This window comes from Spinacia oleracea, chromosome 6, assembly GCF_020520425.1.
Source record: "Spinacia oleracea cultivar Varoflay chromosome 6, BTI_SOV_V1, whole genome shotgun sequence".
NCBI lineage: Eukaryota > Viridiplantae > Streptophyta > Magnoliopsida > Caryophyllales > Amaranthaceae > Spinacia > Spinacia oleracea.
The window spans coordinates 96247015-96265231 of record NC_079492.1 but is presented as its reverse complement, the minus strand read 5'-3'; the positions used below and the strand labels follow the sequence as shown (position 1 = coordinate 96265231).

The 18217-nt window shown below is 37.3% G+C and overlaps 2 long non-coding RNA genes across 5 annotated transcripts; both read left to right on the top strand.

Moving 5' to 3' along the window:
* The first annotated feature begins 343 nt into the window (after positions 1 to 343).
* On the top strand, positions 344 to 3047 carry LOC110798702 (uncharacterized). 3 transcript variants are annotated; one of them, XR_008924473.1, is made up of 6 exons: positions 352 to 759; positions 1295 to 1361; positions 1603 to 1765; positions 1935 to 2142; positions 2456 to 2518; positions 2805 to 3026. It is a non-coding gene; the product is annotated as an uncharacterized lncRNA (long non-coding RNA). The 3 variants fall into 3 exon arrangements; XR_008924471.1 differs by having other exon boundaries at positions 357 to 759; positions 1623 to 1765; positions 2805 to 3047; XR_008924472.1 differs by having other exon boundaries at positions 344 to 759; positions 1295 to 1765; positions 2805 to 3028.
* Positions 3048 to 13503: 10456 nt separating this feature from the next.
* LOC110798701 (uncharacterized) lies at positions 13504 to 17643 on the top strand. Of its 2 annotated transcripts, none has more exons than XR_008924304.1 (5): positions 13504 to 13965; positions 15280 to 15425; positions 17053 to 17119; positions 17213 to 17313; positions 17429 to 17643. It is a non-coding gene; the product is annotated as an uncharacterized lncRNA (long non-coding RNA). The 2 variants fall into 2 exon arrangements; XR_002536171.2 differs by having other exon boundaries at positions 13506 to 13731.
* The last annotated feature ends 574 nt before the right edge of the window (positions 17644 to 18217 follow it).

Sequence of the window (18217 nt, the reverse complement as noted above, 5' to 3'; positions counted from 1 at the left end):
ACTGTAGACACCTACTTTTGTCCCCACTACTACAAAAGTTGGAATAAGAAACGCTGACTAGAGAACGGTCAAGTATGTTAAATGTTTTCTAGAAGTATAGAGTACGCATTTCTCTTATAACAGTTGTATGAAGAAAAGAATAGAGAACGGTCACCTTACGTAACCGTCTTATGTTATTTACCATAATAAAAACAACTATTTAATTTAAAATACTCGATAAAATACAAAGCTGTGTTTATGATAACTGTTGTGTATTCTGGGTTTTAGAAAAAGATTTTCTAATAAAAAAAAAAAATCTGTATTATTAGCGTGCTGCAATCGGTGCCGGATGCGTCACATGACCCAGCGAATTTTTTGAAAAAAAAATTTAAAAAAAAAAAAACTTCGCCCAAAGGAGACTACAGACCCGAATTTCGCCCAATAGTTTTGGCAGGACCTTAACCTACTTCTCTCCTCCCCCATAACGCCGCCCAGCCTTCTCTCCTCCGCCTAGCCGTTTGTCCGCGGCTCACCTCACCTCGTCTGCCCAGCCGGCAGCCGTCCAGTACAGCAGTACTCCGTTTCCGCGGCTCACCAAGTTCTCAACTCCTCAAGTAATGCGAGCCCAGCCACTCAGCTAGAGCAGCCTCCCCGGCCGGCGGCCGCCCACCTCAACGCGTGCCCAGCAGGAACTCCGACAGCCGCCTGCCCGCCCACCTCACGAGTCACCATTCACCAATCACCATTCGGTCCATTCTCCAGAGACGCAACTCACGCAAGGTCGGTCTAAATGCCTAATTGGTCTCTAAATCTCTAATTGCTTCATGTTTTTATTACAATTTATGAATTATGATTGATTTCTCATGTTAATTAGTCAAAATTTCAGTAATTTCATTATTGGTGAATGGTGATTGGAATTGAGATATTAGTCAGATGAGTATTGTTATGATTTATGAGATTGGTTATTGTAGGATTTTAATTCATTTCTGATTGAATTATGATTGATTGAAGTTGAAATTGCAAATGAAAGTGAAGTAAAAAAAATTGATAACAGAGAGTTATCATTATTTAGTCCACTGACTTGATTTTTGAGTTTGTTTTAATATTTTCAACATATAATTCATGAATTTGTTTTAATTGTTCAATTTGTTGTTGTTGTTGTTGTTGTTGTTGTTGTTGTTGTTGTTGTTGTTGTTGTTGTTTGTTTTAATTGTTCAATTTGTTTTAATTGTTCAATTTGTTTGTTGTTTTAATTTAATGGAATGTTGACTGGTTGTTAACTTGTTATTGATTTATGGGTGAATTGTTGTTTTAGTTTGAGTAATGCATCAGTTGGTTATTGTTGCTGGGAAGGAGCAACGGTTCTGCTAGCAATGTACCAGGTAAAAAAAAATGATACTCCTTCCTTCTCAAAATAAATGTCTTGATAGACCATTGAGTCATTGACCTTGTTAAAGGTGCGCTGATAAGAAACTACTCTATATATTAAGTTGCTGGTGTTGATTGTAGAAAAGTGGGTCTATTGAAAATGTAGGTACATAGAGTAATGAATTTTGGGTGCTGCACTGATTCTGTTGCATCACCTTTGGTATGCTATATCTTTGCTTTTTTTTCCTGTCATAGTATATACTGCAATCCCTTAGGTTTCAGTCCCTTGAAGAGTTTGACGAGGTTAAGAGAAGCTGCAGAAAACGGTTGGATGTACATAATCGACGTAGCAAGAAGAGACAGCCTGAAGCCTTTTACATGCCTAATTCTGTTGTTGCCTTTTTGTCATCTCATACAGGTGATATAATCAATTCTCATCTAACAAAGATTTTATGGCATTAGCTACGTATATATCATATTAGGACTTGTTTCTTGAAAATCTATAAAATATTCAAAATGCAGTAGATGTAATGCTCCAGTTTTGCTGCCCACAAACTCTTACTGTAATTTGGCCTACAATGTCACAGCTTCCTGATCTTTACTTCAAAAATAATCAAGAAACAATTTATGAGCCACTTCTGAATGGGGTTGGTCAAACCGGAAGTAGGACACTGAAGGTTCCGGCTGACAACTCAGGATTTGCTCTCTCTCTTCTGTCAAGGTATTGATCAGATATCTGTGTGGAACTTGTTATGCAACCAAGACCTATTAGTTCATCAACAGTTCAAGGTCAAGGTAGCTGCACCTCCCTGGATCTAAATAATAGTTTTTTTTACAACTTTCATGCTCTCGGGGTTATATTTTACCTTTTGTTTTGCATCATCCTGAATAGCTAAAAAACTTTCTGGCACAGTTTCTACTCATTATAACCTTGTTTTATAACCATCATTTCATATAATCTGTGATGACTGATAAGAATACTGTTACAAAATAACTATCAGATATTAAGATCAACCTAACTGAACAAAAGATATTCAGACCAGCCTTTCATATGTTTATGATCTATACTTTCTTTGTAATTTAATGATGTTTCCTTTGAAATTACCAGGTATTATTGCTATTGATGAAAAATCTTTCGGTCCATTTGCTAAGCCCTAAATTTGAGGAATATGTAAGTGCATTTTGTCAAACATTAGTTAATGTTCATTGTGGTACTTTATCGCGGCGTTTATGGTCTTTGAGATATTCATTCTGGTGTTGTCAGCCTTGTCAGCCTGCATTGCACATGAATTATCTAGTACTTGCATGAGCAAAAGTGATCCTTTACTATTAAGATCTTAAATGACTGTTGTGCTACTTCATTTTTGTGTGATTTTTGTTGAACCAGAACCTTGGTAGCTTTTATGTTCCTTGCTGAGAAGCTTGGTTGTGAATCTGTGATGTATTAAAAATTTCAGGGAATTCCGGAGTGCAAGCTGAAGTTTCCGGAGTGCAACCTTTTGCTGCTCCTACTGATGTGCATCCTCATTCAAGAAGACCGCAGGCTGATTTTCTTTGCTTGAGTAATGAACCTGTACACGGATTAGGGGAAGGGTATTGTTACATTATGTTTTTTCCTTTCCCATTTTGTAAACGCGTAGGAGTAACTTGTAAAACGTACTTGTAAAATGTACGCTATTTTTTAATATATTTAATGCTTGTTTATGCAAAATTATATTTAATGGTTGTTTATGAAAGTATTTAATTTTTTTTTTTTTTAAAAAAGATGGAATAGAGGACGGTTATCTAAGAAAATCGTCCTCTATGATTATGTAAAAAAGGAAGAATAGAGTACGCCTATCTTAGCAAGTTGTCCTCTATTTTAATAAATACATAACAGTTAAGTGTCTTAACCATTCTCTATTCCTTCTCTATTTTCTGATTTTAGGAAGGGAATAGAGAACGTTCAGCTGAGACCACTATACTCTATTCATATGTATATAAAACGACTGTCCCAACCGTCCTCTAAACTATAGAGATCGCTTAGCAGGAGAACGGTCATCAGGCATCCTCTAAAGCCTATTTCAACAGTTCTCTATTCCCTTTTTTGTAGTAGTGCCCCATTCCCGAAAGGGAATGTTCGATGATGAGAACATAAATCTCCACTTGGCAACGCATCTCCTATAAAATAATGAATCTCAATCACCCTTTCATTTCAGCCAAAACTGTTATTTATAGAAACCTGCTAAGAATAGTAACTGCCGTAAGAAATAGTTGTTAAAAGTGGAAAAGTCATAAAAGATAGAAATCTGTCAGAATTAGGTGTTGCACTCCAACATACGTCCTAAAAGAGATAGAATTGGCAAAGGGAATTCTATTCCTGCTATAATTCGAAAATAAGAGTTACGTATTAATTAAATTCCTAACGAACCTAGAGTTCGTAGCGGGCCCAGACGCATTCCGTCAAAAATTGATACGCACTAAGAAACTCGGATAAATCTCAAAAGCTTCGTGTTTAAGAGTCCAAATATGACAAGAACTCGGCCCAGATAAAATTTTCAACGCCCAGCCCCGGGTGCCGAAATCTTTGACGCCCAGCCCTGGGCGCTGAAAATACCTGGGGTCGTTTTATCTCCGAATTCTTTTTGGATTCGTATTCTAAAAATCTATCTTTTCACAAACTCTTTCCCTATAAATACAACCTCAAAACCGACGTAAAGAGGACACACAACACACAATTCCAGAACCTGAGTATTGACTCTAGCCTTAAGCCTAGCCTCACGCTGCGAAATTGATCCGGCGTTCTGTCCCAATCGACCCAAAAGTCGAACATAACGCGTCCTGCCCTTTGTAGTTGATGAATTAAGCCTAAATACTGGAACATTGCTTGAAAACCCGAGATTCGTTAAATAAAAGGAGAAATAGCAAAGCCAAGTGGTTAGTTTTCTAAGAACCGTAACGCACCTCTCAAGGGTGCGTTTTAATGTGTCCCTTCGTATGATTTAATCGCTTTCATCACCCTTTTATAAAATTGTTAAACTATTAATTTGATTGATCTATCACGCCTAATAAAGATAATACCTTGGACAATTGAACTATAATGCTAGGTACCTTAAATCAATCTAAATAAGATAATGACGACCGATTTAGTATTATGTGTTGCATATTGCTAAAATCGATTCAGAATAGTTTAATAGTTAATGCATGTCCCTTCAATTATTTATTCTGAGCTAGTAAGGATAACCTGCCTTTGGAGTTATCGATGAGCACTCCTCTCGGTAGTTACAGTCCACCAAACACTCAATCTCTGCCCTGCGGGTGTACGTTGAGCGATCCCCACACCAGGGATCACAAGGGAACCTATGGCCGTCGTGGTCGAACATAATTGCACTCCCTCTATGTCACGATAACCGGGTTTTGTCAGTTTTTCTCATTGTCGTTAAAACCTGAATGGCGACTCCTATATTACTAGTCGATTGGGTGTAAGCTCACAGGAAATCTAACTACACTTGATCTGACAACGTCACGCCCACGAGGGACGAGGTCATGCATTAGCCTCGTGCTTTTTCGACCCCCTCACATTTAAAGCTCATTCGGGTTACACTTTACATTAATTAGTATGTTATGTTCAAGGCGACTCAAGACTTTACACAAGACATAACATGCCAACAATTAAACAATCCAACAATGACACTTCATTTTTAATCCTTTAGGACTTGTGATCAAACATTGACTCAAGTGAAATTACTCCCATTGTTCCTTCTCAAAAACACTGTTTGAGATAACTCGACATTGCCTATTAACAAGCGGGGTGTGCCCTTAGCACGAATTGTCCTTAATTCAATTCACATAGACTCTCTAACATATTCTACCCCTTGGTAGAATATATATTGCTCTCCGGCAATATTCAGTAGGCTCAACATATGCTAGACATCCCGTACTATAGCATAATCATAATAATAACTTGCATGCACAATACTCATACATGCAAACCAACTTGAACAACATGCTTGACATGATTCAACTATTATAAAATTCCATAACATGATAGTTCAACAGAATCTATAAAGCATAATTCAATTCATAACATGCTCGTTCACATAGATTCAATAATAATCCAATGCTTGTCAAAACATCAAACATGAATTCCCAACACATAAGTTCACATAATTCGTATTCAATACACTTCATAGAGTCCTCAAGGGATGGGTGGTCACCCTAGTCTTGTACGTACCTGGAATACCTAAGTACGGGGGCCACTGTGCGAATCACGACTCACTAGAAATCAACTCCTATAAACACAAAGGAGAAACTAAATTATTATCCATGTTTACTAAATTTCCAGCAACTATTTAAGAAACTAAAACGCTTAGTTTAATTAGAAATCAATCGCTAATTGTTAATTTATTAGTCTCAAATAGTCAACTCAAGTCCTAGCATAAAAAAATTGACTTTTTAGCTTTAAAACCATTAAAAACCAACATTTTAAAGCTTATAAACAATCTGAAAAATTTAAGTTGATTCCCATAATTTAAATCCTCATTAAATTATGTGAATCAATCGATTAATCAATTGGAATTAAAACCCTAATAATAGGTTATCATAAAAACCATGCTTTGACTTCAAAAATTGACACTTTATTAATTCATTAAATCTGAAAATAATAATTTCAATCATCAAAACCAATCTCTTTAATTTAAATACGACAATAAACCAATACGGTGTTCATAACCGTTCTAATCAATTTAAATAACCCAAATTATTAAATAATCATAATAATTACAACTTTTTAAAAAATGAAAATTAAAGTTTAAAAAGCATACAATTGGTTTTTACCAATCAACAACACACAAACACACAACAATTGATGTGTTGTGTGTGTGGGGCGTCGAGCAAAAACAACCACAGCAACAAGCAACAGCACCGCGCGCAAGCAGGCACGCGGGCACAGCAGCGCAGCGACGCAGCGAGAGGTGAGAGGGAGTGAGCGCTGGGCGCTGGGGCACGAGGCTCAGCGCTGCGGCTATGAAGGCGAGGCGAGGGTGCGGGCACGCGGAGCGCAAGGCCACACAGCAACAGACACGCAAGTGCTACGCTGCGACTGCGGGGCAAGACGAGGGCGAGGGGTTGCGCGCACGGGGCTGGGCACACTCGTGCCTTGGGCTGCAAGCAAGAGGAAGGTCGAAGGGGTGTGAGGGTGCCGCAAGGAGAGAGGTAAAAGAGGAGAGAGAGAGAGAGAGAGAGAGTGCTGAAAATTTTGTGAGGGTTTAATGAGAGGGTATATTTATAGCTTTTCTCTCCCACATGGGCTAGGTTTTGGTAGTTTGAGTTGGGCTTATTTCCGGGCTCAATTGATTTTAATCCTTGAAAGCTTTGTTGGGTTTGATCATGGGAAATTTAACTAGGATTTAATTAAATTAAATTCGTTTTCGAAATACGAACCAACAAATCCCGATTAAATAAACTCGTTGAATCTATTTAATAAAAATACGGTTTTCGTAATTAATTAATAATTAAATTAATTAAAATAAAATGCATTTAATTCTCCTTAAATGGAATTAAATTTATAAAAATACTTTATAAATTCGACGAAATACTTTATAAATATAATAAAATATATTTATAATTATAGAAAAATACGAGGTATTACAGTCTACCCTCCTTAAAAGAAGTTTCGTCCGGAAACTTGGGCACGGAAATCACAATTTTAAAACTAGACTTGAGACTATTATGAGACTTTAGTGCATTTTCTTCAAAAAATGTTTTTAGTTGCTGTACTCTTTAAGTAATTCAACATGACAATAAACAGTGAATTTCCACTGGAAACAACAATTTAGGCATATCGTAAGGGGCAAATTAGGTAAATAAGGCAAAAAGCGCGAAATTCTACCGCACTCTACCCCCCTTAAAGAAAACGAGTTACGACCCCGTAACTCAACTAACCTCGGGAAAAAGCTCGGGATATTTCTTTCTCATTTCTTCCTCAGCTTCCCAGGTAGCTTCCTTAGATTCTTGGTTAGACCATTTGAGGGGGTCGAAAAAGCACGAGGCTAATGCGTGACCTCGTCCCTCGTGGGTGTGACGTTTCTTTTTGTCAAATCAAGTGTAATTGGATTTCCTGTGAGTTTACACCCAATTGACTAGTAATATAGGAGTCGCCATTCAGTTTTTAACGACAATGAGAAAAACTGACAAAACCCGGTTATCGTGACATAAAGGGAGTGCAATTATGTTTGACCACGACGACCGTAGGTTCCCTTGTGATCCCTGGTGTGGGGATCTCTCAACATACACCCGCAAGGTAGAGATTGAGGGTTCGGGGGACTGTAACTACTGAGAGGAGTACTCGCTCTTCGATAACTCCAGAGGCAGGATATCCTTACTAGCTCAGCATAAATAATTGAAGGGACATGCGTTAATTATTAAACTAATCTGAGTTGATTTTAACAATATGCAACATATAATACTAGATCGATCGCGATTATCTGTTTTAGATTGTTTTAAGGGACCTAGCATGATAATCCAATTTCCCAACATATTATCTTTATTAGGCGTGATAGAACAATCAGATTTGATTAGTTTAACAGTTCATAAAAGGGCGAGGAAAGCAATTAAATCATGCGAAGGGGCACATTACGACGCACCCTTGAGAGGTGCGTCACAGTTCTCAGAAAACTAACCACTTTGACTTTGCTATTTCTCCTTTTATTTAACGAATCTCAAACTACGGGACAGGATACGTTCTGTTCGATTTTTGGATCGATTGCGACAGAACGCGTGATCAATTTCGCAGTGTGAGGCTTAGGCTTAGGGGTTGGAGTCAATACTCAGAATAATTGATTGAATGTCTTTTCACGTCGAATTTGGGGCTATATTTACAGAAAAGAGTTTGTGGAAAGATAGAATTTTAGAGCTCTAATCCACGAAGAATTAGGAAAGAACACGTCCCAGGTAATTTCAGCGCCCAGGGCTGGGCGCCGAAGATATCGGCGCCCAGAGCCAGGCGTTGAAAATAGGGTCTGGGCCGTTTTCTTTGTCAGTTTTGGACTCTTAGAATCCGGAGTGTTTGAGACTTATTCGAGTCTTTTAGGGCGTATTAACTTTATGACGGAATGCGTCTGGGCCCGTTACGAACTCTAGGCTCGTTAGGATTTTAATTAATACGTAACTCTTATTTTCGAATCATATTAGGAATAGGATTCGTCTTGTAATTTCTATCTCATTTAGGATTTATGTTGGAGTGCAACACCTAATTCTGACAGGTTTTTATCTTTTATGACTTTCCACTTTTAACAACTACCCATTACGGCAGTTACTATTTTTAGCAGGTTTCCATAAATAGCAGGTTTCTATAAATAGCAGGTTTTGGGTGAAATGAAAAGGGTGATTGAGATTCTTATTTTATAGGAGATGCGTTGCCAAGTGGAGATTTATGTTCTCATCATCGAACCTTCCCTTTCGGGAATGGGGACAAAAGTAGGTGTCTACAGACCACAAGACTTTAACAATCTTAACATCCTTAGTCCGTGTACTACGCACTTTCCTATCGAGGATTTTGACAGGTCTTTCCTCAAATGTCAAACTTTGGTCTAACTCTATGGTCTCCGGTTGCAGTACATGAGAATTTTCCGGGACATACTTTCTCAACTGAGATACATGAAACACGTTATGCACTCTATGCTTGTCCATGGGCAAGGCTAATCTATACGCTACCTTCCTTATCCGTTCTAGGATCTCATATGGGCCTATATACTTTGGGCTCAACTTTCCTTTCTTCCAAAATCTCATCACACCTTTCATTGGTGAAACCTTAAGAAACACCTTGTCGCCTATTTTGAATTCTTCATCCCTGCGCTTTAAGTCTGCATATCTCTTCTGGCGATCTTGCGCGGCTTGGATTTTGGATTGAATAGTCCTAACCTGATTCATAGTGTCCTCTATCATTTGGGGACCTAGTACGACGGTTTCACTAATGTCACTCCAACATAATGGACTTCTGCATTTTTCCCCATACAAGACTTCGAATGGTGCCATTCCAATACTGGCATGATAGCTATTGTTGTATGAAAACTTGATTAGATCTAGGCTATCTTCCCATCCACCTTGAAAATCAATCACACAAGATCTTAGCATATCCTCTAAGGTTTGAATAGTCCTTTCGGTTTTTCCATCTGTGGCTGGGTGGAACGCTGTACTCATTTTCAATGTTGTACCAAAGTTCTTCTGCACACTTTTCCAGAAATTTTAAAAAAGGAACCTAGAATCTCTATCTGATACGATATCCTTAGGAACTCCATGTAATCTGACTACATGTTTGATGTAATCTTTGGCAAGTTGTTCCATTTTCCAGGTTTCTTTCATTGGTATGAACACTGCCGACTTAGTCAACCTATCCACCACTACCCAAATGGTGTCATTTCCACTTTTCGACTTGAATAAAGAAGTGACGAAGTCCATTGAGATACAGTCCCACTTCCAACTCGGAATCTCTAAAGGTTGGACCTTTCCCTGAGGTCTCCTATGCTCAATCCTAACCTTCTGACAAGTCAAACATCTTGCCACAAATTCAGCCACTTCATTCTTTATTCTTGGCCAGCAATGGACCTTTTTCAGATCCTTATACATCTTGCCACCTACCGGGTGAACAGAATATGGTGTATTGTGACCTTCTCTCATCAAATTTTCCTTTAGTTCACCACACTTTTGAGGCACGCACCATCGTCGTCCTTTATACCTCAAGCTTCCATCATCGTGGATTTTAAAATCCATCTCCTTCCCTTGCGAAATCTTTTCTTTGATCCGCTCTAACTTAACGTCACCAGTCTGATTCTCCCTGATTTCATCAAATACCGACGGCTGGATGGTTAAGGAATTCATCATTCCTTCAAGACATTCTCCACTAACTATTTCTAGATTCAATCGATGCATGTCCTTACACAGCTCGTTAGCAACTACTAACGCATTCACACTATGGCTTGATTTCCTACTCAAGGCCTCTGCGACTACATTGGCTTTTCCCTCATGGTATTGAATGTCCAGGTCATAATCTTTGATTAACTCCAACCACCTTCGTTGGCAAATATTCAAATCCTCCTGTGTGAAAATGTACTTCAAACTCTTATGATCCGTGAATATCCTACATTTCACACCATACAGATAGTGTCTTCATATCTTTAATGCAAACACTTTGGCAGCTAGCTCTAAATCATGGGTAGGGTAATTGGATTCATATGGTTTCAACTGTCTCGATGCATACACAATCACCTTCCCGTTCTGTATCAATACACACCCTAAACCATTCTTTGAGGCATCACTATATACATCATAAGTACCGCTCTCATCTGGCAAAGTCAACACCGGCACGGTTGTCAATCGCGTCTTTAAAGATTGGAATGCTTCATCACACTGGTCATTCCACTTAAACTTCGATTCCTTCTTCATCAAGGTTGTCATTGGTTTGGCGATTCTAGAAAAGTCTTGCACAAAGCGTCTATAATAACCCGCTAAACCAAGAAAACTCCGAATATCGGTGACACTCTTAGGTGTAGGCCACTCACTAACAGCTTTTATCTTTGCAGGGTCCACTGCAACTCCTTTCTTGGATACGAAGTGTCCTAAGAATGCAACTTTCTCCAGCCAGAATTCACACTTCGAGAATTTGGCATACAACTGGTTGTCTCTCAGGGTACTCGACACTGACCTTAAGTGTTCCGCATGATCCTCCTCACTTTTGGAGTTACCAGAATATTATCTATGAAAACCACTACAAACTTATCCAAGAATGCATGGAATACTTGGTTCATTAAGTCCATAAAAATTGCAGGCGCATTGGTTAATCCAAAAGGCATAACTGTGAACTCATAATGACCGTATCTAGTCCTAAATGCAGTCTTTGGTATATCGTGCTCTGCGATTCTCAACTGATGATAACCTGACCTCAAGGCAATCTTTGAAAACATTCCCGCTCCTTTCAAATGATCGAACAAATCATCTATTCTAGGAAAAGGATACTTATTCTTGATTGTGACCTTATTGAGCTCCCTGTAGTCTATACAGAGTCTCATACTTCCGTCCTTCTTCTTCACAAACAAGACTGGCGCTCCCCAAGGCGATGCACTTGGTCTAATATAACCTTTCCCTAGTAATTCCTCAAGTTGACCTTTTAACTCACTCATTTCCGCCGGAGTCATCCGGTATGGGGCTTTCGAGATAGGTGCAGTTCCGGGTATTAGGTCTACGGTAAAGTCAATTGGTCGATTGGGCGGCATTCCCGGGATCTCCTCCGGAAACACGTCCAGGAACTCATTTACCACTGTAATATCCCCTGGTTACTCTATCATCATATGGTCTAGGTCTCTTACATTGCATAAGAAAACAGGGTTCCCTTTGTGTACTAACTTCACGAGCTCCGTTTCCGTGATGATTCCTATACTTCTAGGTTTCCCAAAACGGCGATATGATACAACCTTTCCTAGACTAGACTTCAAGTGAATATTTTGCTTCTCACAGTCAATCTTGGCTTTGAACATTGCCAACCAGTCCATTCCCAAGATCACATCTAAATCTCCTAACTCAAACTCAATTAGGCTAGACAAGAATATGGCCTTGGCTATGGTTAAGGGTACATTCCTATGGATCTTAGTGCAGTTCACAATCTCACCGGTTGGTATCACTATGGGCACTTCAATCTCTTCAGGTTCTTTCAATCCTAACTTCTCTAAGATACCCTTTGATATAAATGAATAAGTCGCACCAGAATCAAATAGTACTTTAACAAAAATGCAGTTAATAGAAAAAGTACCAGCTATGACGTCAGATGAGTTTTCGGCTTCTTGCCTAGTGATCACATTCAGCTTTCCTTGGGCAACTCCCTTGTTATAGCCACCTCCATTGGCATTCCCATTGGTATTTCGGTTCCCATTCTGCTGATAGTGTCCTCCGTGCTTTCCATTACCTTGGCCATTATTGCCATTGTTACCATTCTGGTAACTCTTTTGGTTTCCACCTTTGTTTCCTCCTTTCCGGTTTTGGTTATTCCGATTGTTGTTCTAGCGGTTGCCTTGGTTGGGTTTCCCATTATTGGCCCAACACTCAAATTCTCTATGGCCTAGCTTCTCACAAAACCTACAAACAACTTGATTTCCATTACAGTCTTGTCCTGGGTGATTAGTATGGCAACGTCTACACTCGTAGACTCTCGTTCCATTCCCTGTAGACTGGTTCTTATTTCCATTGTTATTGTGGAAATTATTTCTATTTCCACCCTGGTTTCCCTTGAACTGGAAATGGTTGTTTCCCTTGTTTTTCTTAAAGTTCCCCTGATTCTGCTGGCCACCACCTTGGTTTTGGTTACCAACATCCTTCCTCTTTTCACCAATTCCATTCTTCCTTTGCTGCAGACCATACAAATGGGCAGCTTTCCCTTACAGGGTGTCAAGAGATGTAAAGGTCTCTCCAGCAAGCATCAATTGCAAATCCATAGTCAATCCACTCTCAAATCTCTGAGCTCTAAGCTCCTCCGTTGCCACCACTTCAGGTGCAAATCTAGATAGCTCTATGAACTTGGAATAGTACTCAGTTACATACATCCCTTCTACAAAAACACCTTTATAAGTCGCCCTTTTAGAGTCGCCTCAAATTAATGTGCGACACCAAAACGTTTAGAGTCCCACTTTATAAAACAGGCGACACATGAAGTTGCTAGCAGATATTCTAAAGAGACTAGCGCGCCGCCTGTGTTGTAAAGTGGGACTCTAAAAGTTTTGGTGTCGCATATTAATAACAGGCGACACCTATTTCTTCTTAATTTTAATTTCATTTTTTTTAAAAAAATCAAATTAAATACTTTCCGTGTCGCCTGTGTTTTAAAATGAAACTCTACAAGTTTTGGTGTCGACAATTAATAACAGGCGACACATATTTTCTTTTTTCTAAATGAAATGAAATACTTTTAATGTCGCATATGATAAAAAATGGGACTTTAAAAGTGTTGGTCGCACATTAATACAAGCGACATCTATCCCTTTTTAATTTTACTTCAATTTTTTTTAAAAAAAATCTTACGAAATAACTTTCACTACTAGAATTAGAACAACGAATTAATATCGGCGAACTAAAATATCCATGGTTAAAGCTATTAGTTTTCCCTTATTAACGAGAAGTATAGTGTTGGTCGTAATTTCGTCAGCCTAAAACTAACGAGCTGTTTTACCATCTCCTCCTAAAATAAAACTCCTCCGTTTATAATATTGCAGTTATGATATACCCTATTCTTAAAACATCCAATCCTCATACCGTTTCTCTCTCTCATTCTCATCCCTTCTATCAATTCAATTGGGAGAAAGCTTCTCCTCAATATATATAGCTGGTTAGGGATTGCAGATTTGATAATTATTGGACCTGGAGGTGAGGAATTTCTGCGAATTTGATCGATATGTCTTTCTATCTTTATTTTTGTTTCCTTATGTTGATTATGTCTCTATTTTTCTTTCGAAAATTCTGATTTTATTAACAATTCTATAAGCTTTGGTTCCAATTCCAATTTCGTGTGAATTTCTTTTTAACGCTATCTTTTTTCCTCAATTGTGACTGCCAGTTTCGGAATTTAGGGTTTCGGAATTCAATTTCAATTCAATTAAGGTGAAATTGCAGACTACATTATCATATGTATTAGTAGTTTAGAGTTAGTATATTTAGAGTTATAGACGCCTATATTACATGAGATGCAGGATAGTAGGAGTAGTTATATTGTTGCTATTGTTCATCTTTCTTGTCGCTTCTGATGATTAAGGGGAAATCGACCTTTTACCCTGCCTTTTTTTTCTAGTAGTATAAGCGGATGAGCCCGTAAAATTATAGGTTTTTGTGGTCACAGGAGATGAGCCTCACTTGCTTAAATTTGAGAGCATGCTCATAAGCTGCTGAGGATGGTGGGTTTGGTATTATAGGTTGAGATAAGAACCGGGATTAGGCTTTTGATGGTAGCTTAGAGTTCTGTAATTTGTACCCAATTATTTACTGCCTCTCAAGGAGTTAAGTTTTTCCCTTCCTTATCCCATCATGGACCATGTTTGTGAAAATCTTGAGTTCTGATCTTGTTGGATCGTTCAATAGAAAAGTTGCAGACTTGGTTTTCTAAACAAATGTATCAGATTGTTCACTTTGATTTTGAGATGGGGACTTGGTTTCCTAAACAAAGCATTGGTTGTCTTGCTCGGTTTGATACTTCAATCTAAACATTTTTAGTTTCAAGAATCCTATTGTTTTCCTTGTGCTATTATCTATTTAATCTGACAGATTGATGCGAGAATTGGAAACAGTAAACTGGCTTCTTTCCTTTGAAAGTCAACCTTTAAAAAAAACAAGAAATATTACCTACTCTTAATTGTTTACGCACATGATCCTAGAAAATTTGGGCAATGTAAGTAAATGATGTTAGCATTGTTGGGTTAGATAAATAAAAGGGTAATTAGATCAATGATTTATCAAAAATATTTTCAGATTAATAATTATACGTTGAATATGATAGTATTCTTAAAAGTTTAGCTAACTGTTGGTTATAAGATTAAGATTTTCATCCTTGAAAGTCAAATAGGATGAAGCCATGGAAAGGGGAGTGATAATAACTTAAACAGGTTGTCAACCATAATAAAAAAACTCAGATTCACTACCTTCAAGGCTACTGTCCAGATAGGTAAGTGTGGAGTGTGGACTCATTAACCTTTATTTTCAGCAACCACTTTTAGCCATTGTATATGCTTAATTAGTCTTTATCTTTCTGGTCTTGGCCTCCGTTCTTGCTTCCATATTTATCAATGTGGTGTTAAAGGAATCACAAAGTTTATTATACTTAAAAAAGATACATGGTCATCCAAGAGTGACCAATTTACTATAAAATATGACAGTTGTCTGATATATTAGTTTATAACATGTCTCAATTCAATTACACTTCAGGTGCAGCTTAAATTCAAATACTCTACAAGTTCCACTTTTGGAATTTGGTACTGCGGACTGGGCTTTGCTCCAGAGTCCAGACTTCTGAGGTTTTCAGTTGCTGCTCTTGGGTGCCTTATTCTCGCGTGCCTTCTAGTTTGCTTCAGGTCAGAACTCAGACCTCTTGGCCTCTTACTATCTCAAAAGTAATTTGATTTCCTCTTTTGTGATATGCTTTGATGTTATCTTGTCGGACATTTATGTTGTTCTTTTTCACTGTGCTGCTCATTTTCTTTTATTCCCTTCTTAATATTTAATCCCGAACTGTCATTTATTGTTTCAATGAAGAAATGATTTTGTAATATCTGCCCTAAAAACACATCCAAGCGATGATAGACAAAGAGATCAACTCAGGCATAAATCCTGATAACATATTTGTTTGTGGGTTTAGTCAAGGAGGTGCCTGCTTATTTATCTCTTCCTTCCTCCGTACAATTGAAACTTGTACCCAAAATTTGATTGTAATTGTTTGGGGAACTTACACAGTGGGATCAATTTTTGTAGGTTCTTTGCCTTAGCTAGTGTACTCCTTTATCCGAAAACTTTAGGTGGTGGTGCATTTTTCACTTTCAGTGGCTGGATTCTATTTAATCATTCCATAATTGAACAATTTCGAGCATATGCAAAGAAAGTACACTTTTTTTTTGCATTTCTGGTATTTGCAGTTCTATAAATTGGCTAGACATTTAGAGTTTATTTTAAGTTAATTACTTCTTGACCTGCATTATAATGCCCATCCTCTCTTTTCCCACTCTTGCATCTTATTGTTTTCTAGAAAAGCTTTGGGCTGATTCTTAGGAGCTAAGTCATTGACGTATCAATAGCCTTTAGTGGATGAACTTGAATCAAAGATAAGAGAATTTAAGGATGTCTTTTGAATGTTGAAGTTCAGGTAATTAACTAGGAAATCACTTCATCGTTCTCCAACTGTATCTTCACAACAGGAATTACAGGATAAATATCACAGGTCCCTGGTTCACTTTCTGAAAATGTTTACTGTGTGAATTGTTGCAAAAACATGGGGGATAATAGCAAGCCTGAGTCCAATTCGCCTCTAGAGTTTATATGAATATCATAGATGTAACTACTACTTATCCTTTTTTCTTGGTTAAGAGACACAATTGAGATGTTAGCTTGTTGATATATGCTGTATTGGATATGCTGTTATTCAAAAACTGAAAGTATACGGTCTTTCATTTCAGCAACCTAATAGATTTTTGCAAAACATAACGTCTATTTTGCACATTTCAGTAGTCGCAGTCTTAACTAATTACTATGTTCTAATTGTCCATTATACATTATGCCATTTGGTTTATACAGGGTTCTCTTTAATTTTGGGGTCATTTGGTTTTAAGAATTGAAAGTATTATAGGATAAATCGGTGATCACATGCATATTGAACAATGCTATAACTGAGCGTATCATAGTTGAGGAAACTGTATTAGTGGTGTAGATGGAGCTGTCCTTTAATTATGCATGTATTTACATAAATTATTTTATTACAACTTACAAGTTTACAACCCAAACCTGCCATATTATGGTCTGATGAATTTATTTGATATGGGTGGATAAGTGGTGATAATTTTCCTTTACACTCCATGTTGATTTTAGTGATCTGCTGTATCTGTTCCGTTTCAAGAGTCTTCAAATGACTGATATATGCCACGCAAGTGATTAACCGTGTTTCAAGAGTTTACAACTAATAATACTTGGAACAATTGTTCTCATGTTTAGGAGTTATCGGACTTGGCAAGCCAACAACAAAGGATCTCGAAAGTCTCTAAGATGGAAATAAATTATAGTAAGATTTAATTAGTTTGATTATTATTTTTATCATGATTTATTCATATATATGTTATTCTTTAAATTAATGTGTATTATATTTGTATCTTAGTGTTCTTGCGAATCGGAAATGCTTGAATGTGGCTATTACGTCATGAACTACATGATCAAATAGTTTTACTTGGATTACAAAGTATTAGTAATGTGGAAGAGGTACGTGTACATGTATTTTTGTTATTATTTTATCGATATCTCAGTTGTTACTATATATGCGCTAGCTTTTATCTAAACTTTACTAATTTTAATACATTATTTTGTTGAAGTACAGATATTTTCTCCAAACCCGTACACTCAAGAGGAGATCGATGATGTTCGAGAAAACTGGAGTAGATATTTTATTAGTAGTTGTTTGTAGTCATTTTCTAGTTTTCAAAGATAGAAATTAAAATATAACAAATTGTAGCTTATTTTTTGAAATACAATTATTTACAATTGTTGAACAAACTTTCTTGTTTGAATTAATACAAAAATATTTTCGCAATTCTGCATTTCTCAGCTTTATTTATTATTTTTGTGAATTTATTACGTACGTAGAAATAATTTAAATTAGCGAGAACAAAATTAAAAAAAACCTAAAACCACAATACACTTTAGGTGTCGCCTCCTATAATAACATGCGACTCCTTATGGTAAACTAATATATTTTTTTTTTAAATAACACTTTCGGTGTCGCATTTTGGTATAATAGGCGACTCAAAATGGGTAAAAACATTTAAAAAATCATTCGGAAAATACTTTTCGTGACGCCTGTAACATTAAGAGGCGACTCTAAAGGTAATTAGCTTAATAAAATAATTGTGCAAAATATCTTTCGTGTCGCCTCTTAGTATATTAGGCGACTCGATTATTAACAAATTTAATAAAAATGTCCGGAAAATATTTTTTCGTGTCGCCTATAAACTTTAGAGGCGACTCGTATAATTAAAAATAATTCCGGAAATTATTTTCCGTGTCGCCTATAGAGATTAGAGGCGACATTAAAGGTTAATTAATTCTTTTAAAATAATTAAAAAGTACATTTCGTGTCGCCTCTTATTATAATAGGCGACTCGGAATG